Raw genomic sequence first — 10,757 nt, forward strand, 5'->3', positions numbered from 1 at the left:
TGAGTATAGGGCACAGAGGAACTCCTCTGTGACTCTCTCAGACACTGCAGTTGGCATTGGGTGGCTCTCTGCAGGTGATGGCTTCAGCCTGCTGGGAGTCAAAGGAGCTAGTGAGGATACATGGTCCTTAGGGGGTGGGTTCATTCAAAGGTTGGGAGAGAAACACAGATACTGTGCAGGTCAATGGTGGCTCTGTTCCCCAAACAAGATGATTACTCACCATTGGAGATCTTTGTAAATTTATATGTCTATAGCTAAAAGCTTCTGGATTTGGAACAGTTTACTCAGGAGCTCAGAGTAGTTCATAAAGTGCTGTTCTTTAACTCTTTGTCTTCTGTGCTTTCATGTGCTCAACCCTATATTTATATTTCTTAAATATTGTGTGTAATAAGCTTTTGGGAGGAAAATATTCTGTTCTCCTATATACAGTTTTGTAAAACTGGGGTTCTAGGGGTTCAGTCTAGCTTCTGGCAGGACTGACTTTGTTATCATGTGGAGAGAATTAGTCACACTTCCTCAACCTTGCGGATGTTACTTATAAGGGGCTGGGTGGTGAAGTATCTGGTAAAGCACACATGTTACAATGCACAAGGATCTTGGTTCAAGTCTCTGGTGTCCATCTGAAGGAGGAAGCTCCATAAACAGTGAAGCAGAGCTGCAGGAGTGTGTGTCTCTCTCTTTTCACCTCTTTCTCTCTCAATTTTTATCTGTTCTATAAAGTAACTTAAAAATTATTACTTTTTTTATTGGATAGAGACAGTCATAAATCAAGGGGGAACGGGTGATAGAGAGGGAAAGAGACCAAGAGAAACCTGCAACACTGTGCCACCACTTGCAAAGTTTTCACCCTACAGGTGGGGACCAGGGGCTAGAGCTCTTTGTGCAATCAACCAGGTGCACCACTGCCTGGCCTTTAAAAATATTTTTTAAAAGATGAAGTGTTGGGAAACTTTGGAGCTTCTTTTATTTAGAGGTGTGTAAATGAGAGAAGTGCATCTATTTTGATGACCTAGGAAAATACTCAAAAGGAAAACATGTTGAGGATTCTGTAGTTTCAAGAGCTCTTGGGGAAGCAGAAGGAATTAAAGAACAGCTTATGGATTCTATTTGCCACAGAATGTGTTTCTCTAGCATCATGTACATTAAAAATGTCCTTTGACAAAAACTGGTAAAGTCATGGGTTCCCTTGGAATGTACCTAAAATAGATGTTCTAGCTTCTTCCAACAAGAAGACTACAAATCTCATCTGCTATACGCTTACCTTTAGGTTCCTGAAAATTAAACAATTTGTTCTGCTTTATATCTTAATGCTTTTCAACCACCAAACTGCAGATGATACCATGACATCAACCTTACTTCCCTGAGCAAACAACCTCACCAATGTGTCCTAGAACCTCACCTCTCCAGAACCCTGCCCCATTAGGGAAAGACAGAAACAGGCTGGGGCTATGGATCAACTGGTCAATGCCCATGTTCAGTGGAAAAACAATTATAGACCCAGACCTCCCACTTTCTGCACCCCATAAAGATCTTTAGTCCATAGTCCCAGAGGGATAAGGAATAGAGAAACTCCTAGTGGAGGGGAGGGGAAGGGATATGGAACTCTGGTGGTGGGAACTTAATTGCATGAAATTGTACCCCTCTTATTCCACAATCTTGTCAATCATTATTAAATCAATAAAAATGTCCTTTGATGTTGCCCTTGAAAAATGCCCACTTTAACTATGGAAATTCTGATGCATTGTATCTGAGAAACCTTTTCTTTCAGTTGGAGAACAATAATGTGGCATTTTCAAACCCAGGGCCTGCCTGAGCCCTGTTGGATGAGAACCCTGAACAGCTTCCAGTGAGAAACTTCAGCCAGCTCTCACGCAGAGTTCCCACTGGACATGATTTCCATGAAGTGCAAGGCATATTCTTAACAGATAGTCAACAAATAAGACTTTAAAATGTGATTATAGAAGCAGACAAGCTTGTACAATGTGGATATTTAGGAAAGGAGAAGCCAACCAGAGGTGAACTGACCTCATTCTGGAAGCCAGCTACTCTGTATCTCATTTTCTTTATTGATTATACACTGCCCATCATAGGAGATTAACATGCTAACCTGCACATGTTGTTTTCCGTAGAGGTAAAAATAATGGGGTAGGGCACATCTGGTTGAGCTCACATATCACAGTGCACAAGAAACCAGCTTCAGTCCCCTAGTCCCCATCTGCAGGGGGGTAATGTTACTAGTGGTGAAGCAGTGCTGTAGGTGTCTCTTCCTTATTTATTTATTTTTATATTAAAGAATTACATGTCAACAGGGGTTTGAATCCACACCATTCCCACCACCAGAGTTCTGAATCTTCTCTCTTCCCACTGCAATCCCCCACAGTTCCCCTAAGGTTGTAGACATGGGCCAGCCATCTTCTCTACAACTATCTGTCCACATTTATACATAGTTGCCCCTTCTTTTTCTGATTCAGTCCTGTCTTACCCTCTAAGCCACTCATGACATCATAACTACCTCCATATGTCCCTCTCCTTTTCCTTCTCTCTCTCTGGGTGCTGATGGAGCTGGAGTGCAGAATCCCCTTATCTTCATCCTATCACTTCTCCCTCACTGGGAGTATAAATCAAGGGTTATTTATGGGAAGCAGAAGGTAGGAGTTCTGGCTCCTGTAGCTGCTTCTCCACTGAGCATGGGAATTGACAGGTCGATCCATACCCCCAGCCTGTTTCTATCTTTCCCTAGTGAACCAGAGTTCTGGTGATGCGAGGGTCCAGGACACATTGGTGAGGTTGTCTTCCCAGGGAAGTTGGGATGGAGTCATGGTAGCATTTGTATCTTGGTGTCTGGAAGGTGGCATGACCTAAGCTGAGACAAAATGGTTAATGAACAGGAACCAAAAGATAGGATTAGAGCAGATGAAACTAAGGATTTTAGAGTAGAAGAAAACTAGGAAAACCATTATATATATATATATATATATATATATATATATATATATATTTTTTTTTTTTTTTTGTAATTTATTTATTTATCTTCCCTTTTGTTGCCCTTGTTGTCTTTTTATTGTTGTTGTAGTTGATGTCGTCGTTGTTGGATAGGACAGAGAGAAATGGAGAGAGGAGGGGAAGACAGAGAGGAGGAGAGAAAGATAGACACCTGCAGACCTGCTTCACCGCCTGTGAAGCGACTCCCCTGCAGGTGGGGAGCCGGGGGCTCGAACCGGGATCCTCTTGCCGGTCCTTGTGCTTAGTGCCACCTGCGCTTAACCCACTGCGCTACCGCCCGGCTCCCTAGGAAAACCATTTTAGACATGTTCCTTGGGGGCATACTACTATGGTAGTTTTGCTTAAGTTTGGCAGCCAGCCTGAGGTTGGATAAGAATATTGTCTGAGAGGGCTGTGTGGTAGTGCAGTGGATTAAGCACAAAGCACAAGGACCAGCATAAGGAGTAAGGATGCCAGTTGGAGCCCCCAGCTCCCCAACTGCAGGAGGTCGCTTCACAGGTGGTGAAGCAGGTCTGCAAGTGTCTATCTTTTTCTCCCCATCTCTGCCTTTTCCTCTTCTCTGGATTTCTCTCTGTCCTATCCAGCAATAACAATAATAATAATAACAACAACAATAAACAACAAGGACAACAAAAGGGAAAAATAGCCTCCAGGAGCAGTGGATTCATAGTGCAGGGAGCCCCAGCAACAACCCTGGAGACATATATATATATATATATATATATATATATATATATATATATAGTCTGAGAGAATGTTGTCAGAGTAGAGAAAAGGACCAGAAAATTGAATTAGGACACGGAGTAGCTCCCATTCTTGTAAAAAAAAATTCTATGACTAAAATTACCTATTTACCTCCATCCACCTGCTCCAGAGGCCATATGTAAATGCATATTTATATTTAGCACCAGAGCCTGTGTAACCTCTAAGTCCCTATTGGTCTGAGCTTATAGCTCATGGTCACATCTGAGAAAGATTGCAGGCTGCACTCATTTCAGGACCACCCTTTTTCAAGTGGCAGGGCAGGATACCCCCAGCCTCTCTTTGGAGACTGGGGATATCCCTACCATCATTGCTTTACAGTAAAGCCAAGGTCCTGGGAGGGCCCACAAGATGCTGTTCCTTATGGAAGTAACCAGTGGCAGTGGAGTGAGGGACACTTTAGAGGTCTAGGCCCATCATATGTATATGGGAACCCAAGGATTCCCTAACTAGGACCCCAGATTATCAGGTACTGTGATATTATTGACCAAATGAGTCTCAAAGTGGACCAGTCTCTTGCCTTTATCCAACTTTTGTAGTCCTCTCTTTATCTGATGATATTAGACTTTCTCTCAGTTGTTTAGGCATTGACTATCATTTGTTGAGCCCAGCCAAAGTTAGGTTTTGGGGATCTGTCTTCTTTGGGCCTTTCTGCTAGGCTGTCCTGCTAATTTGGTCTAAACCCAGTCAATCACAGAATTTATGATGCCTTCTTTAGGCACTTCAGCCATTATCGAGCACTTTGACTTTGAGTTATATGAGTTTATGGATATGTGTTTATGGATATGTGCACACCTGTATCCAGTACCCTAAACACTAGCCTAATCTGGTATCTGTTACTTAGTTAAATGATGTGCCATCTAACTTGGATGTAGGTAGTTTCATGTGTTAAGAAAGATCCTGTTAAGTCGATCCTGGGAGAGGGTTAAGCGCATGTGACATGAAGCGCAAGACCAGCATAAGGATCCCGGTTCAAACCCCCAGCTCCCCACCTGCAGGGGAGTTGCTTCACAGGCGGTGAAGCAGGTCTGCAGGTGTCTCTTTCTCTCCCCCTCTCTGTCTTCCCCTCCTCTCTCCATTTCTCTCTGTCCTATCCAACAATGACAACAACAATAATAACTACAACAATAAAACAACAAGGGCAACAAAAGGGAATAAATAAATAAATAAATATTTTTTTTAAAAAAAGAAAGTTCTCACCAGATTTGAAGAGTTGTGAGGTTCACATCCCTGGTTACAGTCCACAGTAGGATTCTCTCTCTCTCTCTCTCTCTCTCTCTCTCTCTTTCTCTCTCCTTTCCCACTCATGACTTCTCACTATCCAAATAAATGAATAAATATTTAAAAAAGAGATGTAGCTATATTCTTGCCTTTAGGTTCCAAATTATTAAACAATTTGTTCTTCTGTATATCTTAATACTTTTTCAGACACCAAATTCCAGATGCTACCATGATGCCAACCTGACTTCCCTGGGCAGACAACCCCACCAATGTGTCCTGGAGCCCCGTCTCCCCAGAGCCCTGCCCCACTAGGGAAAGAGAGAGACAGGCTGAGAGTATGGATTGACCTGCCAATGTCCATGTTCAGTGGAGGAGAAGCAATTACAGAAGCCAGACCTTCCACCTTCTGTTTCCCAAAATGGTGCTGGGTCTATGCTTCCCAGAGGGATAAAGAATAGGAAAGCTTCCAATGGAGGGGATGAGATATGAAACTCTGGTGGGAATTGTGTGGAATTTTACCCCTCTTATCCTATGGTTTTGTCAATATTTTCTATTTTATAAATAAATTAAGTAAAATAAAAAAACCTAAAAATAAAAGAGATGCAAATAACTTCTATTCAGTGCCACAGAAAACTTCAATTATCAATGGCCAATTGCACACTGTGGAACCTTGCTTTCCTTTGGCAATCTTAGCCTGACATTTGTTCTTACTATCTTCCTAAATGCCCTTTCAGCTGCGTGTGACAGTTTCCTTTCTCCTGAATTCCTATATTCAGACATAGTTGATGCATACTCTTTCACGATTTTCAAGCCACTTTCCTTAGTTCTAAAGGAGGAGGAAGAGGAAACGATAAGGAGAAACTGAATAAACATTACAAAACTTTAAAGCAGCTGTACTAGTGAACTATGAAGGAAACGTGATTCTAGACTAAACTCATTTTTGAGTCCTAGGTAATTCATTTTTATTGAATTAGTTGTCCCCCTCTTTTTTCTCTCTATAGACAACTAGAAAAAATAAATGATATGCTACAAAGCAATCCCTCCCCAACTCTACACTCATAGAAATGATGCTTTTTGTTTGTTTAAGGATCTTGGCCTTGTGCATGCGTGTTTTCGCCACTCCCATCCCACTTTTTCCCCACTGAGATAGAGAGAGTGCTAAACACACATAGTACTAAGTGCAAGGGCCTGGGTTTGAGGCCCAGGCTCCCCAGCTGCAGAAAGGAAGCTTCACAAGTTGCAAAATAGGTCTCCAGGTGTCTTTCTTTTTCTTCCCCTCTCTATCTCCTCCTCTCTCAGTTTCTGTCTGTACTATCCAATAAAATGGAAACAAAATTGGCTGCCAGGAGCAGTGATTTTGTAGTGCTGGCTCTGAGCCCCACAATAACCCTGGAGGAGAGATAGATAGATAGATAGATAGACAGATAGATAGATAGATAAACAGGAGGTGGGGAGGATAGATAGCATAATGGTTATGCAAAGAGACTCTCATGCCTGAGGCAATGAAGTCCCTGGTTCAGTCCCCGCATCACCATAAGCCAGAGCTGAGCACTGCTCTGGTAAATGGGGAGAGAGAGAGAGAGAGAAAGAGAGAGAGAGAAGAGACATTGCAGCATAACAGTATATGAGCTTCCCCTGGTGATGTGGTACTCCCATGTTGGAATAAGACTTGAACTTGGGTTGTGTGTCTATGACAAGGCAGGTGCTCTATCCAGTGAACTCAATCTCTCTCTCTCTCACTCTCTCTCTGGCTCAGTAATACTGCTATTAACAATATTTCAATTTCACATTGAAAAAGAAAGTTAAGATAATTAAAACGGAAATGAATATTTAAAATACACATTTTCATCCTTTTTTGCTCAAGATGTAAAAGTTTGTTTTTTCTTTGAAGGATGCCTCACTGTCTCTTTTGAATATTTTTCCTGTCTTAAGAAATAATGTTTATTTTCACTTATTTAATTAAAAAATTATTTAAATGAGATCTTTGAACCATTTTTTCCTTCTTTCTGTCTCTATCTTGCCCTCAATTAAACTTTGTTCAGCATATAATTATTTATATTGAAATATATCTGGCTTAACTGGGGATTTTGTTACACAGACAATACAATCTGCAGCTTCTGTTCATCTGGTCTATATATTATAGTTCAGCATGATGTTGAATATCAACTGTTAAACACACATGACTTGACTTAAATGACCTTAGCATAAACATGTAATAGACGTATTAACTTGTGAGGTGCACACTTCAATTTACAGGTATATAAAATGAAGTACAAAATCAAATGTCCTCCTCCCTCATGTGGGTAGTAACATCCTGACTTCATATGCCATCATTCAATGTGACAGAAATTTCCGGGCTAGCTTTGCGTGCGGGAGACAGACCAGGGGCTCATGGCTGAGCTGGGAAGCAGTATCTCTTTATTCATGTTGAACGCAGCACAATCTAAGCTATCTCTAATCTCAGTCCTGTCCTTATATATACTTGCCAAGTAGGGTGGAAACAGGATGTGACATAGAGAGGGTGGAGCAAAAAAAGACTGGTGGAAATCAGGGTGTACTAGAAGAGGGGGCAGAGCAAAAAGACATCATGAACCAGTGGGGATTAAACCAATGCCCTGCAGGCAGGGTGGTGCTTAGTTAACAATGGTTATGTAAACAGAATACAGTGTTAAACAGGGGGGATTAAACCAATGAAACAGAAGGGGTTTTAGAAGCAGTATTAGAAGCATACCAACAAGAATTATTAGTGCATGTGAGAGAACAGGATAAGACTTTTTAGAGGTCTTAACAGGGTTCAGGTCCTTATTGTCTAAGAGAGGGAGAACCCTTGGTGAATTTCCTCCCTAAGGGTAAGGACATGGTCCTTTGCAGTAAAAATCTTTCTTCGACTACTGTGATGGATTTAAACAGACACTTCTTGTCTTGTAGAGAGTGTCCTTGAGGGCCAGGTGGTGATGCACATGACTAAGTGCTCATATTACAGAGTGCAAGGACCCTGGTTCAAACCCCTGGCCCCCACCTGTAGGGAGAGGGCTTCACAAATACTGAAGCAGGGCTGCAGGTGTCTCTGTGTCTCTCCCTCTCTAGCTGCCCTCTTTTTTCAAATTTTCTCTGTCTTTATCCAGCAATAAACATAAAAATTTTAAATGTCTTTGATAGGTTGACTCTCTTAAAAGCTTAGACAAGGGAGAACAGAAGTAACCAGTGGCACAGTTATATACAAATAATGTCAAAGGACATAAATTATGGTGATGTTGTATATGGTACAGCAAATCCTAAAAAAAGGATTTTTCAAAGTTAACCCAACTGCCAAATAATGTGATTATAGCAATAGCTGTCTATTGCCTTCTTAAGCCCTAAGACAGCAGGAACCTCCCACTTCCTCTATGGAGCCTATATTTCCCCAGTCCTGGAAACTCTAGAGTGGGGCTCACTTTCCTGCATGCTTCTCTCAGTTCATACCAAATGATATCACATCTGCTGATCCCACCCTAATCAACACAATGAGTACCACCTCAGCGTGCTTGACTTCAGACCATGTCCAGAGATGTCAGGCATGGAATGTCAACCCTTCAGACCTTTACTTTCATAGAATTCTCTAATTCCATTTCAGATGGTGCACTTCCTAACAAAGTCCCAAAACCTAGATATGGACCAGGTCCCATGAGATAGGGCATATGTTCACATGTATCTATAAATTAGGGCAAAATATATACCTGAAAGCAAAAGTACACAATAGTCTGCAGTAAGTCAGTATAAAGTTCATAATGAAATAATGTCTACTTAGACTTACATACCCTCCTCACATATTTCTTCTATTTCCTTCACTCATTCCCAAGTTATCCTTATCAAAGCAAGGACTGCAAAAGCTGAATAAGGGCAAGAGACTGGCATACTTTAATGATGATTCTTTAGTCGCTGTCAGACCACCCCATCAGCTGGGGCCCTAGTCGGGGAGTCCTGAGATTCCCAAATGGACATTATGGGCCTAGACCTTGAATAAATCCCTCTCTCCATTGTTACCTGTCATCTCTATCAGGAACAACAAAACAGACCCCTTTGTGGGCCCCCATAGGACCTTGCCCTCAACTTGGATCAACAACAGAAGAGAATGTTCTAGCCTCTGAAGGGAGGCTGGTCAACATATTCTGTGCTACACATGAGGAAGATGGGTCCTGATATTGGCACAGCTTGGAATGTTCCTACTCATGACCAAAGAATATGAGCTCAGATCTACAGGGATGCAGAGGTCACATAGGCTCCTAAGCTGAATATGGGCCCCAGGCCAAATCAAATAGATGGGGTTTATAGTCAACAATATTTATACACCTTTCCCATATTTGGGAACTACTCTCTTCCCTGATCCAGCTTTCTATTCCTTTTTCCAGCCATGACATCATCTCCCCAGACAATTACTTGGATCCACCTGCATATCAGATTTCAGGCTCAGGGGAAAAAAAAGAAGTTTTTTTGAAGTCCTGAAACTAGTATAGCCACAGGTCCTTTGGAATATAACTAAAATAAGCCTACTAGCTATCTACAAAACAGAGACACCCCTGCCATCCCTGTTTGGGCACCAGATGCTGGGCTAGCTTTGCCAGTGGGAGAGAGATGACCAGGGACTCATGGCTGAGCTGGGAATGCAGTTCAATCTTTATTGACGAGCAGGGATGCAGTTCAACAATCTAATCTCTATTCATTAGAAAATAATGTCATTTATATCTCCTGAGGCGGAAGTGTCAGGAAGAGGAAGTACATAGGATAGGGGGTGGGGAGAAGGAAAAAGCTCTCGAACCAGTGGGGATTAAACCAATGAAAACAATGATTATGTAAATAGACCACAGCATTAAGCAATACAAGTGAACCTAATGTGATGATAAAAAATAGAAGGTCTTATAAGCAGAATTTAGAAACACTGACAAAACCATAGGATAAGAAGGGTATTCCAACACCCCCCAACTCTTCATCTGTACTATTCCGGCCTTTAAGTTAGTGATTAATCAACAATTCGTTTGGCTTTATATGTTAACTCTTTTTTTAGCCACCAGGTTCCAGATGCTAGTATGATGCCAACCACATTTCTCTGGACAGACAACCCTACCAATGTGTCCTTGAGCTCCAATTCCCCAGAGCCCCACCCCACTAGGGAAAGAGAGAGACAGGCTGGGAATACCAATTGACCTGTCAACATCCATGTTTAGTGGGGAAGCAATTACAGAAGCCAGATCTTCCACCTTCTGCATCTCACAATGACCTTGGGTCTCCATACTCCCAGAGGGTTAAAGAATAGGAAAGCTATTGGGGGAGGGGATGGGATAGGGAGTTCTGGTGGTGGGAATTGTGTGGAGTTGTACCCCTCTTATTCTATGGTTCTGTCAATGTTTCCTTTTTATAAATAAGTTTTAAAAAATATTAAATAAATAAATAAAAATGTTAAAAAAAAAAGAGCATCCTAGATTTGGTACAGGATTTTTCTAGAAGTTGGCATCAGAGTCAATTTGTAAAGCTTTCCCATTCTGGATCCCTTTCCACCCCTCCCATTAAAGTTGTTCCAGGGAGTCGGGCAGTAGCACAGTGGGTAAGTGCAGATGGCACAAAGCACAAGGACATAAAGGATAAGGATCCAAAGGATAAGGACACAAAGCATAAGGATCCCGGTTTGAGCCCCCAGCTCAGGTGGGTCATTTCACAGGCGGTGAAGCAGGTCTGCAGGTGTCTATCTTTCTATCCCCCTCTCTGTCTTCTCCTCCTCTCTCCATTTCTCTCTGTCC

This window comes from Erinaceus europaeus, chromosome 9 (genome assembly GCF_950295315.1).
Source record: "Erinaceus europaeus chromosome 9, mEriEur2.1, whole genome shotgun sequence".
NCBI lineage: Eukaryota > Metazoa > Chordata > Mammalia > Eulipotyphla > Erinaceidae > Erinaceus > Erinaceus europaeus.